At 49.8% G+C, this 21825-nt stretch overlaps 1 protein-coding gene across 9 annotated transcripts in view; it reads right to left on the reverse strand.

Annotated features, from left to right (window-relative positions):
- ARHGEF33 (Rho guanine nucleotide exchange factor 33) overlaps positions 1–21825 on the reverse strand; it is a 165919-nt gene that overhangs the window by 81845 nt on the left and 62249 nt on the right. The window contains exon 1 of one of the 9 annotated variants that reach the window (XM_073557550.1): positions 11208–11489. The exons of 7 other annotated variants lie outside the window; for them this stretch is intronic. The gene's annotated coding sequence lies outside the window, so the exon portion shown is untranslated. Of the gene's footprint in view, positions 1–11207; positions 11490–21825 lie in introns of those variants that run through there. One more of the 9 variants, XM_073557551.1, reaches the window with a different exon arrangement.

The raw sequence follows: 21825 nt of genomic DNA on the forward strand, positions 1-21825 counted from the left end.
CTTTAGAAACCGTTGGTCATGGGGGGCGTGGTGACAGTTAGTGACAGTTTCAAGGAACCGGGGAAGTTATAAATTCTGAGGGAGGGTTCCAGAAGATTCCAGTCCCCAGGGGGAGCCCAGGTGACAGGAGGACTTCGCCAGTCTGTGTGCCCTGAGGAGAATCCGACCAAGGGGACTGAGGAGAGGAAACGTCAGGGGGTGGTCCTGACAGAAAGATACCGCAGAAGAGACGAGGCAGTGAGTGCCATATACCGTATTTGACACGACGACTGACCAGTGAAAGCGCTGTTGGTTATTGGGCCTAGGGCGGCCACAGTGGCGGACCTGTCAGGAGCGTCGAACAAGTGAAGGAGGGACAGTACGCATATGTACGTCCCTATTGTAAAAGTACGGTGTGTAAACGGCTCTGGAAACGGAGGGCCGATAAGTGAAGAAACGTGCGGTGTGCTGCGGAGGCCGTCAGGCGGACGGCAAGTAATGAAATAAACTTGGACCTGTTGCACCCAGAATCTGCCTCATCGAGTCTCTGTTATCATCTCTGCGCGGTACAAAAGTAGGACCACCCCCCCCCAGCTCGGCACCCCACCACCGACACTACATTTGGCGTAGTCGGCAGGATGGCCGCCGCTAATACCTCATCTTCTGCGGCAGACCTGCCTCAAGTAATGGAAAAGGACTTGGACTATGCTGCATGGATTATAAACACCTGTGGATTACAAATGACTTACCTGTGGAATATGAATTGGGAGCGCTGTGTCGGATCTGTGTGGCCAGCAGAGGATCCGGGGCGGTACCAGGTACTGTGCAGTATGACGGTATTGCTTCAGCGCAGAGGAGAGGTCCGGGTGTTTGCAGTTGTTCAGAATGGACTGGGACCCCCTCCAACGTACCCCAAAAAGAAGCAGTATGTGCCTGGAGATCGACGCTTCCCTATATTGGACCCTGACAGGTGGGTGGAGAGGCCTGCCGACACCCCACCTCACAGAGGGAGTGGCACAAAAGAAAAACTTGGCTGCGGCTGTCTGACGCCATTCGAGTGCTGCCCAACCAACGGTATGAGATGCTGCGGGTGTCGGGGCATCGGCCGCCTAGAGTGGCAATGGCGGCGAGAGATGGAGCTGCAACAGAAGTCATCTTCAGATTTACGGGCAGGCAGCGGGATGCTGAGCCGGGGAGCGGAGCCTGAGGGGAGTCAGCGAGAACGGCTGCCACCAATACCAGCAGAGGACTTCTCAGCGGAGCCCCCGAGTCCGGAGGGAAGGCCCGCAGGACAGTGGAGCAAGGAACGGAGGCTGCGGGGGAAACTGCGTGATGATGAAACGGAGGCCGCAGCGCCGGGGAAGGTGAGAGTACCCCCGGCCCTACCAGTGCCTCCGCAAGCGGCCCCCACCATTCTGCTGCAGCACGCGGCCCCCTGCGCACCGGAAGGCCTGGTTGCCACAGGCCCCGTGGTGTATGCAGAGCTGAGCGAGGCCCCCGCTCATGTCCCCGAACTACCCCGCCCGGAGTCACCAGTGCAGAGCTCACCTAAAGAAGATGCTGCTGCGCTTTCCCTGCTAATAGCAGCTGCATTGTTGAAATCGGCCGTTACTCCGACTCCGTTGGAAGTAGTGGATGCGGCCTGTCCTGAGGCCGCGGTTATGCCGCTGCTGGAGTCGGCTGCGGCCAACTTAGCGGGCCCTGTGATTCCAGCCCCCGAGGACCCGGTTGTCCCCATTTGCCACCTGACCCCAGCAGCTGCTGGGCCGCAGAAATCTTCGGCCGTTTCTGTCTTGCGGTCTTTTTCAGCGGAGTCCCGCCCACCGGACTCCAGGGCCCGTGCTGTTCCCTCCGTGTGGGAAGCGGAGGTGATCAGGAAGAAAAAGGCCCGGGAGCAGGAAGTGTGGAACCTGCTCCACACTCAAGGAGAGGCCGTCATGGAAAAGAAGAGGACTTGAATGGACACCCTCAGTATCCCCGTGGAGCCCTCACCTCTGTCCAGGAGTTCGATGCACCGTTGTGCAGATTATAAGGACAGTTGCATTTAGAAAAAAGTTTTGTTGTTGTTTAACTGATGCAACTATTTTCTCTCTCTTTCTTTCTTCTTTCTATGTTCTTTATATACGAAAATATGTTTACCTGACAGAACGGGGATACGGAAAAGTGGAGGAGTGTCCAGGTCCAAGGAAGGGGGGGAGGAAGAAAGAGGAAATGCAATGTTATGTTATATTTTGGTTTTAAAAGTAAGAGAAAATGGAAAAAAAAAAAAAATTATAAAAAAATGGGTACTTGTGCTATTATAAAGTTGTTTGATGTATAATATGCAAAGTAAAATGCAACAGGTCCGGGTAAGGGAAGGTCTGCGGGACCAAAGGAAAGTGTGAGATCCGGTAGGGATCTAAGAGTTGAGGTCTGGGAGACCGGGACGCCGACCATGACATGTAATTGAAAGAAGGAAAATGAATGGGAAGATGTGAGAAAGACAGCCGTCCTAGGTCAGGTCCCCGACACCACGGACACCCCTGAAGAAGGAAAGGCGGGCGCCGGCAATGATCTGGTAGGTGAGTGGCCTCGATCATGGCGTACCGGATAGTGAAAGGTAACAGTAGGGGAGAGTAGGGGAAAGATACACGCCGTAGAGAGAATACGGGTGTACCTTGCCCAATTTGAAAGACGTTGTCATGTGGCGTGCGCGCTGGTCAGTAGCAGTAGGCTGCTCAGAGCATAGTGCTCCCAGTATGGTTCGGCCCCCGCAGATAGTGGGTTTGGCTCAACTTCTGGTCCGACAACAGAATGTAGGTGTAGATTCAGAACGACGAAGGCAGGGATGACGATTGTCGAGGACGACAATGGACAAAGGAAGGGGGAGTGTAGGGAAGGTGACCTGACGGACGGACGGACTAGTCAGAGTGAAGAAAGATAGGTTTGCACAGTGTAGGTAGGAGACAGTGATTACAGTGGGGAAACAACTAGAAAAGTGTAGTGGACGTGCAGTACCTTGGGATGACCATTAGATGGCAGGGTGGAGTGTGAGCAAAGGACTTTACAGCAGCTTAGGGCTTTAGAAACCGTTGGTCATGGGGGGCGTGGTGACAGTTAGTGACAGTTTCAAGGAACCGGGGAAGTTATAAATTCTGAGGGAGGGTTCCAGAAGATTCCAGTCCCCAGGGGGAGCCCAGGTGACAGGAGGACTTCGCCAGTCTGTGTGCCCTGAGGAGAATCCGACCAAGGGGACTGAGGAGAGGAAACGTCAGGGGGTGGTCCTGACAGAAAGATACCGCAGAAGAGACGAGGCAGTGAGTGCCATATACCGTATTTGACACGACGACTGACCAGTGAAAGCGCTGTTGGTTATTGGGCCTAGGGCGGCCACAGTGGCGGACCTGTCAGGAGCGTCGAACAAGTGAAGGAGGGACAGTACGCATATGTACGTCCCTATTGTAAAAGTACGGTGTGTAAACGGCTCTGGAAACGGAGGGCCGATAAGTGAAGAAACGTGCGGTGTGCTGCGGAGGCCGTCAGGCGGACGGCAAGTAATGAAATAAACTTGGACCTGTTGCACCCAGAATCTGCCTCATCGAGTCTCTGTTATCATCTCTGCGCGGTACAAAAGTAGGACCACCCCCCCCCCCAGCTCGGCACCCCACCACCGACACTACATTTGGCGTAGTCGGCAGGATGGCCGCCGCTAATACCTCATCTTCTGCGGCAGACCTGCCTCAAGTAATGGAAAAGGACTTGGACTATGCTGCATGGATTATAAACACCTGTGGATTACAAATGACTTACCTGTGGAATATGAATTGGGAGCGCTGTGTCGGATCTGTGTGGCCAGCAGAGGATCCGGGGCGGTACCAGGTACTGTGCAGTATGACGGTATTGCTTCAGCGCAGAGGAGAGGTCCGGGTGTTTGCAGTTGTTCAGAATGGACTGGGACCCCCTCCAACGTACCCCAAAAAGAAGCAGTATGTGCCTGGAGATCGACGCTTCCCTATATTGGACCCTGACAGGTGGGTGGAGAGGCCTGCCGACACCCCACCTCACAGAGGGAGTGGCACAAAAGAAAAACTTGGCTGCGGCTGTCTGACGCCATTCGAGTGCTGCCCAACCAACGGTATGAGATGCTGCGGGTGTCGGGGCATCGGCCGCCTAGAGTGGCAATGGCGGCGAGAGATGGAGCTGCAACAGAAGTCATCTTCAGATTTACGGGCAGGCAGCGGGATGCTGAGCCGGGGAGCGGAGCCTGAGGGGAGTCAGCGAGAACGGCTGCCACCAATACCAGCAGAGGACTTCTCAGCGGAGCCCCCGAGTCCGGAGGGAAGGCCCGCAGGACAGTGGAGCAAGGAACGGAGGCTGCGGGGGAAACTGCGTGATGATGAAACGGAGGCCGCAGCGCCGGGGAAGGTGAGAGTACCCCCGGCCCTACCAGTGCCTCCGCAAGCGGCCCCCACCATTCTGCTGCAGCACGCGGCCCCCTGCGCACCGGAAGGCCTGGTTGCCACAGGCCCCGTGGTGTATGCAGAGCTGAGCGAGGCCCCCGCTCATGTCCCCGAACTACCCCGCCCGGAGTCACCAGTGCAGAGCTCACCTAAAGAAGATGCTGCTGCGCTTTCCCTGCTAATAGCAGCTGCATTGTTGAAATCGGCCGTTACTCCGACTCCGTTGGAAGTAGTGGATGCGGCCTGTCCTGAGGCCGCGGTTATGCCGCTGCTGGAGTCGGCTGCGGCCAACTTAGCGGGCCCTGTGATTCCAGCCCCCGAGGACCCGGTTGTCCCCATTTGCCACCTGACCCCAGCAGCTGCTGGGCCGCAGAAATCTTCGGCCGTTTCTGTCTTGCGGTCTTTTTCAGCGGAGTCCCGCCCACCGGACTCCAGGGCCCGTGCTGTTCCCTCCGTGTGGGAAGCGGAGGTGATCAGGAAGAAAAAGGCCCGGGAGCAGGAAGTGTGGAACCTGCTCCACACTCAAGGAGAGGCCGTCATGGAAAAGAAGAGGACTTGAATGGACACCCTCAGTATCCCCGTGGAGCCCTCACCTCTGTCCATTGAGAGTGGTATAGACTGTCAGGAGTTCGATGCACCGTTGTGCAGATTATAAGGACAGTTGCATTTAGAAAAAAGTTTTGTTGTTGTTTAACTGATGCAACTATTTTCTCTCTCTTTCTTTCTTCTTTCTATGTTCTTTATATACGAAAATATGTTTACCTGACAGAACGGGGATACGGAAAAGTGGAGGAGTGTCCAGGTCCAAGGAAGGGGGGGAGGAAGAAAGAGGAAATGCAATGTTATGTTATATTTTGGTTTTAAAAGTAAGAGAAAATGGAAAAAAAAAAAAAATTATAAAAAAATGGGTACTTGTGCTATTATAAAGTTGTTTGATGTATAATATGCAAAGTAAAATGCAACAGGTCCGGGTAAGGGAAGGTCTGCGGGACCAAAGGAAAGTGTGAGATCCGGTAGGGATCTAAGAGTTGAGGTCTGGGAGACCGGGACGCCGACCATGACATGTAATTGAAAGAAGGAAAATGAATGGGAAGATGTGAGAAAGACAGCCGTCCTAGGTCAGGTCCCCGACACCACGGACACCCCTGAAGAAGGAAAGGCGGGCGCCGGCAATGATCTGGTAGGTGAGTGGCCTCGATCATGGCGTACCGGATAGTGAAAGGTAACAGTAGGGGAGAGTAGGGGAAAGATACACACCGTAGAGAGAATACGGGTGTACCTTGCCCAATTTGAAAGACGTTGTCATGTGGCGTGCGCGCTGGTGAGTAGCAGTAGGCTGCTCAGAGCATAGTGCTCCCAGTATGGTTCGGCCCCCGCAGATAGTGGGTTTGGCTCAACTTCTGGTCCGACAACAGAATGTAGGTGTAGATTCAGAACGACGAAGGCAGGGATGACGATTGTCGAGGACGACAATGGACAAAGGAAGGGGGAGTGTAGGGAAGGTGACCTGACGGACGGACGGACTAGTCAGAGTGAAGAAAGATAGGTTTGCACAGTGTAGGTAGGAGACAGTGATTACAGTGGGGAAACAACTAGAAAAGTGTAGTGGACGTGCAGTACCTTGGGATGACCATTAGATGGCAGGGTGGAGTGTGAGCAAAGGACTTTACAGCAGCTTAGGGCTTTAGAAACCGTTGGTCATGGGGGGTGTGGTGACAGTTAGTGACAGTTTCAAGGAACCGGGGAAGTTATAAATTCTGAGGGAGGGTTCCAGAAGATTCCAGTCCCCAGGGGGAGCCCAGGTGACAGGAGGACTTCGCCAGTCTGTGTGCCCTGAGGAGAATCCGACCAAGGGGACTGAGGAGAGGAAACGTCAGGGGGTGGTCCTGACAGAAAGATACCGCAGAAGAGACGAGGCAGTGAGTGCCATATACCGTATTTGACACGACGACTGACCAGTGAAAGCGCTGTTGGTTATTGGGCCTAGGGCGGCCACAGTGGCGGACCTGTCAGGAGCGTCGAACAAGTGAAGGAGGGACAGTACGCATATGTACGTCCCTATTGTAAAAGTACGGTGTGTAAACGGCTCTGGAAACGGAGGGCCGATAAGTGAAGAAACGTGCGGTGTGCTGCGGAGGCCGTCAGGCGGACGGCAAGTAATGAAATAAACTTGGACCTGTTGCACCCAGAATCTGCATCATCGAGTCTCTGTTATCATCTCTGCGCGGTACAAAAGTAGGACCACCCCCCCCCCCAGCTCGGCACCCCACCACCGACACTACACAGACAGCGCTTCAGCCGCTACTGATTCAAGGATGCCCTTTATCCGCAAGTTATTCCTTCTTTCTCTATTCTCATGATCCTCAAGGATAGAATATATTTGGTTGATATGTTCTCCTTGGCTCTGTGAGCAAGCTATAGCCTCATTGGTTTGCTGGATTATGGTTAAATTGGATGCCTCGAGCGTGTCCACCCTGTGGCCTATTTGTGAGATTTCTTGCTTAATGACTAGTGTTGAGCATTCCGATACCGCAAGTATCGGGTATCGGCCGATACTTGCTGTATCGGAATTCCGATACCGACTTCCGATATTTTTTCAATATCGGAATTCGGCATCGGAATCGGAAGTTCAGTTGATTGACGGCCTGACGTCATCATGATGCGCGGTGTGTGCGCATCATGATGCGCCGTCATTTCGGGCCTTCCGGGGGTCTCTGCCGGCCTGCCGGGGGGCTGTGCCGGCCTGCCGGGGGGCTGTGTGGACTGCCCGGGGTCTGTACCGGCCTGCCGGGGGGCTGTGCCGGCCTGCCGGTGGTCTGTGCACCCTGTGGGGGTCTGTACCGGCCTGCCGGGGGGCTGTGCCGGCCTGCCGGGGGGCTGTGCTGATGTCCGGGGGTCTGTGCAAGCATCGTCCGATGGGACTACAAGTCCCATCGGGCGATGCCTGCTACCATGACAGTGATTGACACATTAGCCAATGATGGGACAGTAGTAGTCCCATCATCCGGCTAATGTGTTAAATGTTAAAAAAAAAAAAAAAAAAAAAAAAAATACTACATGCATGCTACATACATACTACATGCATGCTACATATATACTACATACATACTACATACATGCTACATACATACTGCATGCTACATACATACTACATACATACTACATACATACTACATACATACTACATATATACTACATACATACTACATACATACTACATACATGCTACATACATACTGCATGCTACATACATACTACATACATACATACTACATACATACTACATACATGCTACATACTGCATGCTACATACATACTACATACATACTACATGCATGCTACATACATACTACATACATACTACATATATACTACATGCATGCTACATACATACTACATGCTACATACATACTACATGCTACATACTACATATATACTACATGCATGCTACATACATACTACATACATACTACATATATACTACATGCATGCTACATACTACATGCTACATACATACTACATATATACTACATTCATACTACATACTACATATATACTACATACATACTACATACATACTACATACATACTACATGCATGCTACATGCATGCCACATACATACTACATGCTACATACATACCACATATATACTACATACATACAATACATTCATACAATACATACATAGACATACAGTACATATAACATAGAGTAACATACTTACCAATACTTGTCACATTGTTCCCCGAAGCCATTGTCTATTCCGGGATAAATATTAACATAACAAACCACAAAAATACTCACCCACGATCCGAAGCAGTCCACGAGTGTGTCCCACGACGATCTTGGGTAGAGAACTGCAGCATCAGATGATGCTGCCGTTCTCTACGGGCTGCAGGAATCCAATGACGGAAGGTAGGTATCCTTCCGCACTGTATTCCTCCGCCACTTAAAAAAAAAAAGTCCCTAGTCTCACTTTATGCCATTGCTGTGTGGGAATTTCCCACACAGCAATGGCATAAAGTGAGACTAGGGACTTTTTTTTTTTTAAGTGGCGGAGGAATACAGTGCGGAAGGATACCTACCTTCCGTCATTGGATTCCTGCAGCCCGTAGAGAACGGCAGCATCATCTGATGCTGCAGTTCTCTACCCAAGATCGTCGTGGGACACACTCGTGGACTGCTTCGGATCGTGGGTGAGTATTTTTGTGGTTTGTTATGTTAATATTTATCCCGGAATAGACAATGGCTTCGGGGAACAATGTGACAAGTATTGGTAAGTATGTTACTCTATGTTATATGTACTGTATGTCTATGTATGTATTGTATGAATGTATTGTATGTATGTAGTATATATGTGGTATGTATGTAGCATGTAGTATGTATGTGGTATGTATGTAGCATGCATGTAGTATGTATGTAGTATGTATGTAGTATATATGTAGTATGTAGTATGAATGTAGTATATATGTAGTATGTATGTAGCATGTAGTATGTAGCATGCATGTAGTATATATGTAGTATGTATGTAGTATGTATGTAGCATGCATGTAGTATATATGTAGTATGTAGCATGTAGTATGTATGTAGCATGTAGTATGTATGTAGCATGCATGTAGTATATATGTAGTATGTATGTAGTATGTATGTAGCATGCATGTAGTATGTATGTAGCATGTAGTATGTAGCATGCATGTAGTATATATGTAGTATGTAGCATGTAGTATGTATGTAGCATGCATGTAGTATATATGTGTTATGTATGTAGCATGTAGCATGCATGTAGTATGTATGTAGTATATATGTGGTATGTATGTAGCATGCAGTATGTATGTAGCATGCATGTAGTATATATGTAGTATGTATGTTGCATGTAGTATTTATGTAGTATGAATGTAGCATGTATGTAGTATGTAGTATGAATGTAGCATGTATGTAGTATGCATGTTGTATGTATGTAGCATGTAATTTTTTTTTTTTTTTTTTTTTTTACATTTAACACATTAGCCGGATGATGGGACTACTACTGTCCCATCATTGGCTAATGTGTCAATCACTGTCATGGTAGCAGGCATCGCCCGATGGGACTTGTAGTCCCATCGGACGATGCCTGCACAGACCCCCGGAGCCTGCACAGACCACCGGCAGGCCGGCACAGCCCCCCGGCAGGCCGGCACAGCCCCCCGGAGCCTGCACAGCCCCCCGGCAGGCCGGCACAGCCCCCCGGCAGGCCGGCACAGCCCCCCGGAGCCTGCACAGCCCCCCGGCAGGCCGGCACAGCCCCCCGGCAGGCCGGCACAGCCCCCCGGAGCCTGCACAGACCACCGGCAGGCCGGCACAGACCACCGGAGCCTGCACAGACCCCCTGGCAGGCCGGCACAGCCCCCCGAAAGGCCCGTACAGACCCCAGAGAGGCTGTACAAGGGCAGGAAAGGGTTTTTCTTATTCCGATACCGGAAGTCCCATAGACTTGAATGGGACTTCCGGTATCGGAATCGGCGATACCGATACTTTTTTTAAAGATCGGCCGATACCATCCGATACGATACTTTGAAGTATCGGACGGTATCGCTCAACTCTATTAATGACGGATAAGTCTTTGACCACCAGTTCAAGAGATTTAGTAAGTATCCTCTTTATGAAGGATCTAGAGACAGGTAGGTCTCCCATGCTACCATTGTCCTCCATATCGCTTACTATATCTGATTCAGAGTCGCCTTGAGAGTACTGATCCATGGGCACTAGAGGTTTGGATTTAGTCGCGGTGGATTTAGTTTGTTTTTTATTAAGGAATTTATTCATATCTACTTGAGTTAGAGAAACTTTAGATCCAGAAGAAACTGATGTGGACCTACCAATCCTGACCATCTTTAGATGTTGAAATTCAGCAATATTGGGTAGCTATTTTAGCGTCATTCACATTCCCCCGTATAAATTTTCATGAAGGTAGTCACATTTTTAAAGGATGCGCAAGTAGTTAAGTTTGTCCTTTATTTTGAGATAGATGGATGCTAATCTTCAAAGTGACCACTTGGTGTCACTATTATCTCAGCAATGAGTCTGATTCTAAAGAGCGTGTCTTGAATCTTTATTTCTGCTTTCCTGGGACCTCTAGTCTGAGAAGAAAAACACTCAGAGGAAAAAAAAAACGAGGGTTAACTCTTCAGGACATAGTGTCCCCTTTCCTCCCCAATCTCCTTCGCCTTTATGGCCTCTCCTGTTTCTCTCCCTTCCTTCCTTCTCCTCCTCCTCTCCTTCAGACCCAGACCCTGTTTTTTGATGTCTTCAGTGAATTACATTTTTATTATATATTTTCTCACCCTCCTTCCCGTCTCCCCCTCTCTTCAGCCACAACTCTGGGTGCGATTTTATCTCAGAGCCGGTTTGTGCTGTGCTCCCAGCTTCAGCCCCCAGCGTTGCCTTTCCCTGCAATATGGCGCCGGCCAGGGGCTGGAAAAAGAGTCCAGAATGTCACCAATGTTCCCGGGTCTCGCTCAGGTAGCTTCAGATCCCGGTGACAGGCAGGCCTGCAGCCAGGGATGTCAGGAGCAGGAGAAGAATTCACCACACTCCCCAGCAGAGGTATGTAATGAGTGCTGCCGGCCAGTGGCTGTCAGCACATGTGAGGAGGCGGGGGAGGGGTGCAATGTGACGGAGTCAGGCGGCAGAGTCTCCTGTTCACTGCTCCAGTGCCCGAGTCTCTCAGACAACTAGTGAGGGGGAAGTGTGGCCACTCAACAGGGATGGGGAGGGGAGGGAAAGTGTCCAACAGTCTCCTCAAACGGTACCTCTGTGACTCTGAATGTCTTTCCTCCACAGCAGCTCACTGTATGAAGATGGCGTCTGTCCTCTTTTCACTGGCACCTGGGACTTGGCCAGCTCTCAAATCCAGGCAGCCACTTTTCCCTCTTGTACAATTTTAAGCTTCTGGAGGAGCAGGATGGGTTCCGGACACTATTGGTGTTCAATTTATAGCCAAGGGGTCACTTCCCTCTTTATAATCCTTTAGCTTCAGCAGGAGCACCTGGTAGACAGGCCTTGTCTCAAGCTCATCCCCACTCTTTGCCTTCTTAACACGAACTCCACTAACTTCCCTTTCCTGGCCACAGAGAGCAGCTCCTCAGCAGTTTGGTTCAGAGCTCCCTCTGCTGGCCTGGAGTGGGAACTGTGCTGTGTGTCAAATTTACCTGATAGAGATACCCTTTCATTGCTTCCAAGCATGACATCACACTCCCTAAGAGGAAGGTAATGCCACTGTGGCGACCATACTCCTGGAGGCGCAATATTCCCCCCTAGTGCAATTCAGTACTCCCGGACTGAGAAAACGTGAACATATTAAGCAAATGAACAATTGTAATGGTTGCAAGATTTAAAAAATGAAAAATTACAAAAACCAATGCTCAAAATAGTCCTTGTGACGATTAGTCCATGCATCAATGTCCATGGTCCAATTCCTGAGCCGTTGGTAACTATATACAAGGATAGTTTTGGCCACACATAGTCCTGTGGCCCAATTGTCCATCAAAAACAAACTGAGATTGCTCAAAAGATTCTTACAGAGTCTCTGTAGGCACATAAGCTTGAAAAGTTGCATATTTACATTTTACCATTTACATAACTTATTTATATATGAAACCTTATGGGTGGTATACCTTGGGTACTACGGACAGACCTTCGAGGCACTGGTGTTGTTGGGGACCTTACTGGATGCCTTGTGTTAACTACTACTGGTGTAGTGCGTGCTATACTGGCTACACTACTGGTGGTTCTGCGTAGATTTCCTAGGACCACTTCTACTCACCGAGGGCATGACAGATTCACCACTGGCAGGGCGAGGATTCTCTTGCTCCACTGCTGGTGTGGCATCCGGTGCCTGTACTTGCTGACTTTCAGGGTGGTCTTGAGTCACTTCTTCTTGCACTACCAGTTTGGGAAATGTCAAAACTGGCACCACTATGGCCTGATTCGCTCTAGTCCAATTTGCAGGGAATTCTCCGAGTACAGTGTTGACCTTTTCTTTTTCTTCCGATATGGGCTGAAGGTTGTTTTGCTCTTCCATCCTGTCCTTTAGCTGATCAGGGCACAGTTTCAGATAATCCCTCAACACTGCTGATGAGGTTTCTCTTCCATCCTTACTGATAAGGCACACTTTGGTGTTGTCAAAGTTTGATGGTAGGACGGTGTAGGGTTCAGCCTCCCATTGGTCATCCAATTTATGCATCCTCCTTTTCCCCTTTAGGACTTGTTCTCCTGGTGACAAAGGAACTGCAGGTGCATGTTGATTGTAGTTCTTTTCCTGTTTTTGTCTCGCCTGAGCTAGACTCTTTTCTACACACACTTGTACTCTTCGGTATTACTGCTGCCTCTCTGTGTCCCAGTCAGCATCTGGTGATGTCACCTCAGGTGTCCGGACTCCCATATCCAAATCAATAGGCAGCTTGCCAGGCCTCGCTCTCATTAGGTAGGCTGGTGTGCAGTTGGTGAAATTCACAGGAATGTGATTGTAGAGGTCTACCAGATCTGGCAACTTCTCTGGCCACAGATTCCTCTTTTCCAAAGGCAAGGTCTTCAGCAGATCGATCACCACTTGATTCATCTTTTCACACTTGCCATTGGTCTATGGATGGTATGGTGTTGTCCTGATCTTCTTGCAACCGTACAAGTTACAGAATTCCTGGAACACTTCTGCCTCAAAGGCTGGACCTTGATCTGAAAGCACTCGCTCGGGATATCCGTGTGGTCGACAAAAGTGCTGTTGGAATGCTCTGGCTGCCATCCTGGCTGTTTGATCCTTGACAGGCACGACTACCAGGAATCTCGAGTAGTGGTCAACGATGGTAAGAGCATAAACGTAGCCTGAAAGGCTTGGGACCAGCTTCACATGGTCCAGGGCTACCAACTTGAGTGGCTGTTTAGTTATTATTGGCTGCAAAGGAGCTCGCTGGCTGTTACGGTCCTTTCTGCACAGGTTACATTGTCCACACTCCCAGCACCAATTTTCAATGGCCTTCCTCATACCAGCCCAGTAGAATCTCTCTCGGAGCAAGGCCTCCAACTTCTTCCATCCAAAGTGTCCAGCTCCATTGTTGTATGCTTCTAAGACCATCGATGCCTCCCTCTTTGGGACTATCACCTGCCAGACCAGCTCATGAGTGCGGGCATTGATACTCCTCCGACACAGCTTTCGCTCATAGATGAACAGCCTGCCTCTTTCCTTCCACAACTGCTGGGTTTCTTGAGGAGCATCTGGACCTGGGCGTGAGTCAGCTTGTGACAGTAGCTCCTTTACCAGGCAGACTGTGGGGTCGCTATCCTGCGTTTCTGCCTAGTCATGATGAGGCAATGGATTTAGGGTGGCCGCTTTCACGATAGATCGTCTGCTTCTCACTCCTTGGGCACGTTGGGCCGCAATTGGCCGGTGGAAGGCAGGTAACTCTATTTCTTCGAGTGCCTCAGGGTCTTCTCCTGCATCTGGCAGATTGGGCATTCTGGACAGCGCATCAGCATTGGCATTCTTGTGCCCCGCTCGGTACTTGATGGTAAATTCATAGTTAGACAGCCGGGCCATCCATCGCTGCTCCAGTGCACCTACTTTTGCAGTTTCCAAGTGAGTCAATGGGTTGTTGTCCGTGAAGATGGTAAACTTGGCTGAAGATAGGTAATGCTTGAATCGTTCAGTCACAGCCCAGACTATGGCGAGGAACTCCAGTTTGAAGGAACTGTAGTTGTCATGGTTTCTTTCAGTGGGACGAAGCTTCCTGCTGGCGTAGGAGATCACTCTTTCTTTGCCATTCTGTACCTGTGACAGTACTGCTCCCAGTCCCACGTTGCTGGCATCAGTATACAGAACAAATGGTTGGTTATAATCTGGGTAGGCCAGAACTTCATCTCCTGTGAGAGCCATTTTCAGTCGAGTGAAGGACCTCTCCAGTTCCTCATTCCATTCAAATGTAGGACTCTTCTTCCTGGCTTTCTTGGGCTGGCCCACCAGAAGATTTTGCATAGGTGTGGCTATCTCAGTGAAACCTTTGATGAACCTTTGGTAGGAGCCTACCAACCCGAGGAATTGACGTACCTCATGGAGGTTACTGGACTTCTGCCAGTCCCGGATGACAGTGACTTTGTCAGGATCTGGTGCCACACCTTCTGCACTCACTACATGACCGAGGTACTGCTTCAGGAGGTGGCATTTGGATGGCTTCACTTTCAGGCCAAAGTTGGACAAGGCTTCAAACACCTCAGCCAGGTGCTCCAGATGGTCTTCATAAGTCTTGGAGAAAACAATGGCATCATCAAGGTACAACAGAACTGTCTCGAAGTTCTTGTGTCCAAAACAGCATTCCATTAGCCTTTTGAAATGTCCCTGGGCCGGTGCAGAGCCCGAACGGCATGTAGTTGAACTCGCAGAGACCCATTGGTGTAGTAAACGCTGTTTTCTCCTTGTCTGCCTCTGCCACGGGAACCTGCCAATACCCACTAGTGAGATCTAAGGTGGAAAAATAGTTAGCAGTTTTAAGTGCAGCTAATGAATCTTCAATTCTGGGTAATGGGTAGGCATCCTTATGTGTAATGCTGTTAATTTTTCTGCAATCAACACACATTCTCATGGTACCATCTTTCTTTTTCACAAAGACTATTGGGGCTGCCCAGGGGCTACAACTATCTCTGATCACCCCAGCTTCCTTCATTTCCCGCAACATACCTTTGGCACATTGATATTGTGTTGGGGGTATAGGCCGGTACCTTTCTTTAATGGGTGGATGATCTCCAGTGGGGATATGGTGTTGAACCCCTTTTGCCTTCCCAAAGTCTAGGGGGTGTTTGCTGTATACCCTCTCATACTCCTGAGCCACTTGGTAAACCCCATTCTTTTGGTATGAAGGGGTGGAGTCAGTTCCCACATGCAGCTGCTGACACCACTCCTCCAGCTGCTTTACAGAGCCATTGTCCCCTGCCTGGTCGGATGAGACCAAGGGCTCTGCTGCCTGTATTGCATTGTTACTGACAGTAAACAGCTTAGCAACTGTGGCATACCGAGGTATTGTGGCCTCCTCTTCCCCACAATTCAAGAGGCGTACAGGTACACTCCGTTTGCGGACATCAACTACCCCATCTGGCTGTCAGGACAGTGGGCCGGCTATCAGAGTACACTGGCTCTACCAATGCTTGGTAATCTTTTCCTCTGAGGTCTATGGCTGCCCGACACCAAATTAACATTTCACATCTGGGGGGTATCGCAATGGGGAAAGAATCACTCACTCTGATGCTGCCAATTTCTCTGCCAGACAGTTCTACCTGCTGTCTTTGCATAAGGGCCTTGATCTCCTTCTGCAGGACTCGTTGTTCACTGGAACCAGCAGTCTCGGCTACCTGTTGCAACAAAACAATAACCTCGGCATGACAATTTTCAATCACATTAGCACCTAAGGTCATCATTGGGTTACATTCTTGTCGATCAATGTCTACAACTGTCAGACCTTGAGATTTTAACTCCACTCGCCCCACTTTAATGGTAATCTCTTTACATCCTACTTGCGGCAAAGACTGACCATTACTGGCAACTACTGTCAGCTCATCACTTGGGCCGCGCGAGTAAGTTCAGAGTCAGCCCAATACCCTTTGTAAAGGATATATGGCATAGTTGTCACCTGAGAGCCAGTGTCCAGCAAAGCATTCATGGGGATGCCGTCAATCACCACTGGGAGGACCGGTCGTCCTCCAACATACTTGGCTCGCCAGTTCTTTGGGCCTTGTGGTCCTACTCCTGGGGGTTGGCCCTCTGCCCCAGGGGTTGCTCGTTTAAATAACAGAATCTTGCGATGTGGCCTGCCTTGCAGCAGTGACGACAAATGGGACGTCCGTCCTGGTCATAGCGATCGTTGTCTCTCCCTCGGAGTGGCGGGATCCTCTTCTTCCGTAGCCACGGGACATCCTCTGGACTGGAGGCCAGCTGGATCTTCTCCTTTGAAGACACCTGTGTGGACTGCACAGTTTTGGCAAGTGCAGCCATATCTTTGGTCAGCTCTTGGACCTGAAGGCGCAGTTCGGTAGATGGATCATTATCCAGAGTCTGTGCGTCAGCCTCCACAGGGCTCTGAGGGAAAGATGCTGCCTCTTGGTGATGTGTAACTGCTGGGAGCCTAGGGGACGCTGGCCGGCTGACATTTGGTTCATGCAGCACCCGGATAGCCCTGTCTTTAAAGTCTGCAAAGTCTAGATCAGGGTTTTGTAGGGCTATGATGCCCAGCTGTGCTCTGTGAGTACTGGACAGGAGTCCCTCAACAAATTGCTCCTTTAACAGTCTGTCTCCATCTTTCACACTGTCTGGGTCAATCTGCTTTATGGCTCGCTGTGCCTCCTGCAGGTTAAGAACATAGTCCCGTATACTGTCCTGCACTCTTTGCTTACATCCAAAGAATCTCATTTTTATTTCAGCTGCAGTGTCAAAGGTGCTTCTTAGCTTAGCCAGAATCTTATTAACAGTCTCTTTATCAGTGTCCTGCCAGGACATTACTTCTCTTTGCGCTGCACCAGTTAGCTGCCCAATAAGGATGTTCACTTTAAGGCTTTCAGACAGAGGATACACCTCAAACAAACTGCACAGTCTCTTTTTGAATTCACTCAGGGTATGTGACTCCCCTGAGTACTGCGGTAACCAGGCCGCTCCCAGTATATAGGGCATGGACAGCGGCATTATGGGGACTGCTGCGGTGGGCGCTGGTTCTTGCGGTGCTCTGGAGGAAGTGCTGGCCGCTGGATTCTGCGGTGCCATTGGAGCCGCAGCTGCGCTTGCTCCTGCATCTTGTGGCGTTGTGGGGGGTGCGGTGGCATTCACCACTGCATCTTCTCTTGCCTCAGACATTCTCTTCCCCCCTAGTTAACGTTGGCCAGGCCCTGTGTTGCGCTGGCTTACCGGTCGCGGCTCCGCAGGTTGGATGTTCGGGGGATGCCGGGACTGCAGGCCTCTGCTCCTCACTTTCCGCCCTCTGGTCTCTTCCCGCGCAGCACCTCACTTTTCGCGCTCTCTGGCAGGCTCCGACCATGACGGCCCACCCCTTTGGCTTCCCGCGCTCGCCAAGTGGCGGGGTAATGGCGGCAATTGCACAATAAGTCTATAACACACAATGCAGTCTCTGGCACACAGGACACGGTGGCACCGGGCTTCGTAAATCCTGTTTGTGATGCCAAAATGGATCGCCCGCCAGGGCAGTGGGGTTACTCGGTACCTGGCCAGTGTCACAGAGGGATGTGTCACGGTGGCGGTGACCCGGTCCGTGGCCCTGGGTGTCCATACAAAAGGGGTGAAACGTAGTTGAATAAAGTTTATAGGTGGATGATACGTGACGTCACCTGTGGTGCTCGGCAATGAAGGGGTTAAGCCGACGCTGCAGGCAGATCCTCTGGGACAGATGGTATAAGGCAGCAAAATGTAATAGCTCCCCAAAGGTAGAGCTGTAGTCCCAGGGCAGTAGTAATAGGTGTTGAGGAAGAGGGTGCAGTGTTAGGCACAGAGATGTAGCAGTGCTGAAGGGGTTGCAGGAAGAAAGCAATGACACAACAGGGTGCAGTTTCCTTTACCTTTACTTTGCTTTGTAAGTGCAGTCCAGGATCCAGATTACAGATGGAACAGGAGTTGATTAGCCTCGAAGCAACTTAGGAATCTCTCTATGCAGATGGGTTGTGTAGTCTCCTTACTAGCGCTTATCTGAGGTACTTGCAGTTTTGTGTTACACTGAAGTTCCCCTTGCTTGCTCTCTTTAGAACTCCCCTCGTATGGCAGGCAGCCGTAGCCTCCTTTTTCTTCTGGCTCACACAAGTTGCTGCAAGTTGAGCATTTACAGCCTCTTGTTCCTCCGTTTTTTGCTGCAGGATCATCAGCATCCATACAACCTCGGACTCCGGACCATGCGCTACAGCTAGAAATGAGCCTGAATTCTGCTCAATCCTCCAGCTCCTCTCTCCATGTCTACATTCTTTGCCTTCTTAACACAAAGTCCACTAACTTCCCTTTCTGGTCACAGAGAGCAGCTCCTCAGCAGTTTGGTTCAGAGCTCCCTCTGCTGGCCCTGAGTGGGAACTGTGCTGTGTGTCAAATTTACCTGATAGAGAGACCCTTTCATTGCTTCCAAGCATGACATCACACTCCCTAGGAGGAAGGTAATCCCACTGTGGCGAACATACACCTGGGGGCGCCACATTGGTATATAGTTATTTCAACTTACTCTGCTTGTCCCCTTATGCTATGAGGTCCAGTAACTTTTCAAAGTGGTTTATGATCCATGTACAGTTGTGGCCAAAAGTATTGACACCCCTGCAATTTTGTCAGATAATACTCAGTTTCTTCCTGAAAATGATTGCAAACACAAATTCTTTGGTATTATTATCTTCATTTAATTTGTCTTAAATGAAAAAACACAAAAAGAATTGTCCTAAAGCCAAATTGGATTTAATTCCACACCAAACATAAAAAAGAGGGTGGACAAAAGTATTGGCACTGTACGAAAAATCATGTGATGCTTCTCTAATTTGTGTAATTAACAGCACCTGTAACTTACCTGTGGCACCTAACAAGTGTTGGCAATAACTAAATCACACTTGCAGCCAGTTGACATGGTTAAAGTTGACTCAACCTCTGTCCTGTGTACTTGTGTGTACCACATTGAGCATGGAGGAAAGAAAGAAGACCAAAGAACTGTCTGAGGACTTGAGAAAACAAATTGTGAGGAAGCATGAGCAATCTCAAGGCTAAAAGTCCATCTCCAAAGACCTGAATGTTCCTGTGTCTACCGTGCGCAGTGTCATCAAGAAGTTTAAAGCCCATGGCACTGTGGCTAACCTCCCTAGATGTGGACGGAAAAGAAAAATTGGCAAGAGATTTCAACGCAAGATTGTGCGGATGTTGGATAAAGAACCTTGACTAACATCCAAACAAGTTCAAGCTGCCCTGTAGTCCGAGGATACAACAGTGTGAACCCGTACTATCCGTCGGCGTCTGAATGAAAAGGGACTGTATGGTAGGAGACCCAGGAAAACCCCACTTCTTCCCCGAGACATAAAAAAGCCAGGCTGGAGTTTGCCAAAACTTACCTGAAAAAGCCTATGCCACGGCAGCGGCGGTAGCCGCCGCCGCTCCAGCAGCGGCGGGGCCCGCCGCTGCCAGCACTCACCCGTCCTCTCCCCGCCGCGCTGGTTCCGCCTCTTCCTCACTCCCGTCCTCCTGGCGCCTGCGGGCCACATGCGCTCGCTCTAGGGTGCGGGCGCGCACTCTGAGGGTTCCTTAACCCTGCAGCGCCCGTCCAGAGCTGTGAGGCCACCAATGAGAACTGTGCACAGGCTATATCAGGCGTCTCCAAGATTGTGGAGACGCCTGATTATCGTGTGCCTTGCCTGCGGTGTTCTGGCCGGGTTGCAGGAGCCTTCCTGTAACCTTCCTGCTATTCCTGCCTTGTTTCAGTCTGGTGCTCACTCCCAGTTCCGTACTCCAGTGTCCTGTCCTGTACTCTGTATCTCCGTCCTGTACTCCAGTGCCCTGTCTTGTACGCCGTGTCTCCATCCTGTACTCCAGTGCCCTGTCTTGTACTCCGTGTCTCCATCCTGTACCCCAGTGCCCAGTCCTGTACTCCGTATCTCTGTCCTGTACTCCAGTACCCAGTCCTGTACTCCGTGTCTCCATCCAGTACTCCAGTGCCCAGTCCTATACCCCGCGTCTCTGTCCAGTACTCCAGTGCCTAGTCTTGTACTCTGTGTCTCCGTTCTATACCTTGACCTGCACTTCCTACCCCGTTCTGCATTCTTTCCTCCGTCCTGTACCTTTCACTCAGTCCTTTGAGCCGCCCCTCTTGGTTCTAGCAGTCGCGGCATCTGTCTTCCGAGGGTCTGCCCCTAACGGCCCCTGTATAGGGGTCAGTACCACCTGGGGCGCTCGCCTCCGGGAGCTCCAGCCCCGCGACCCAGAGGGTCCACTCTCGGATGTAACCTTCCTGGCCGTCACAGCCTAAAATGTTTTGGAAGGATGTTCTCTGGTCAGATGAGACAAAAGTAGAGCTTTTTGGGCAAAGGCATCAACATAGAGTTTACAGGAGAAAAAAAGAGGCATTCAAAGAAAAAAACACGGTCCCTACAGTCAAACATGGCGGAGGTTCCCTGATGTTTTGGGGTTGCTTTGCTGCCTCTGGCACTGGACTGCTTGACCGTGTGCATGGCATTATGAAGTCTAAAGACTACCAACAAATTTTGCAGCATAATGTAGGGCCCAGTGTGAGAAAGCTGGGTCTCCCTCAGAGGTCATGGGTCTTCCAGCAGGACAATGACCCAAAACACACTTCAAAAAGCACTAGAAAATGGCTTGAGAGAAAGCACTGGAGACTTCTAAGGTGGCCAGCAATGAATCCAGACCTGAATCCTATAGGACACCTGTGGAGAAATCTAAAAATGGCAGTTTGGAGAAGGCACCCTTCTAATTTCAGGGACCTGGAGAAATTTGCCAAAGAAGAATGGTCTAAAATTCCAGCAGAGCATTGTAAGAAACTCATTGATGGTTACCGGAAGCAGTTGGTCGCAGTTATTTTGGCTAAAGGTTGTGCAACCAAGTATTAGGCTGAGGGTGCCAATACTTTTGTCTGGCCCATTTTTGGAGTTTTGTGTGAAATGATCAATGTTTTGCTTTTTGCTTCATTCTCTTTTGTGTTTTTTCATTTAAGACAAATTAAATGAAGATAATAATACCAAAGAATTTGTGTTTGCAATCATTTTCATGAAGAAGCTGAGTATTATCTGACAAAATTGCAGGGGTGTAAATACTTTTGGCCACAACTGTATGCCTGGACATTTGTTTATCTGCTTAATACATTTATTGTGTCCTGCTGTCTTAAGTTAGTTTGATTGATTGCTAACGAGTGAGGAGAGAAAAAAAACAAAAAACAAAAAAAGCGAGATCTTAGACCTGGCCTGCTATATATTCAGACCTAGGCTGGGGATGCATTTATGCAGGGGGGTATTTAGGCACATGTAATCGAAGTACATGTATCAAAGTACGGGCAGTTATAACATGGCAGTTAGACAGTGTAGGAGACAGGTAAGACAAATTAATAAATCTATTCCCTGTTCATTTGGATTACCACAAATATATACCATATAATATATGTATAATTTATATCCTGGCTGCTATATTCACTCACATCCACCGCCCTTGCATTAGCTCATATCACTCCATCCATATCGGCCCCTCTGTCCTTTCCTCTCCTATGTATAGCACTCATGCTCTTTTCACATTGCTACACAGCACAGATCCATTCTCTCGCACCATCCAACACACGAGACACTCTCACAAATCACTTAACCATCTGCTCACTCTTTCTATCCTCTTTCTCCTAGTAGCAGGAGAGATCTCTCCCAACCCCGGCCCCT

This window comes from Dendrobates tinctorius, unplaced genomic scaffold (assembly GCF_039654945.1).
Source record: "Dendrobates tinctorius isolate UK_male_01 unplaced genomic scaffold, ASM3965494v1 ptg000250l, whole genome shotgun sequence".
NCBI lineage: Eukaryota > Metazoa > Chordata > Amphibia > Anura > Dendrobatidae > Dendrobates > Dendrobates tinctorius.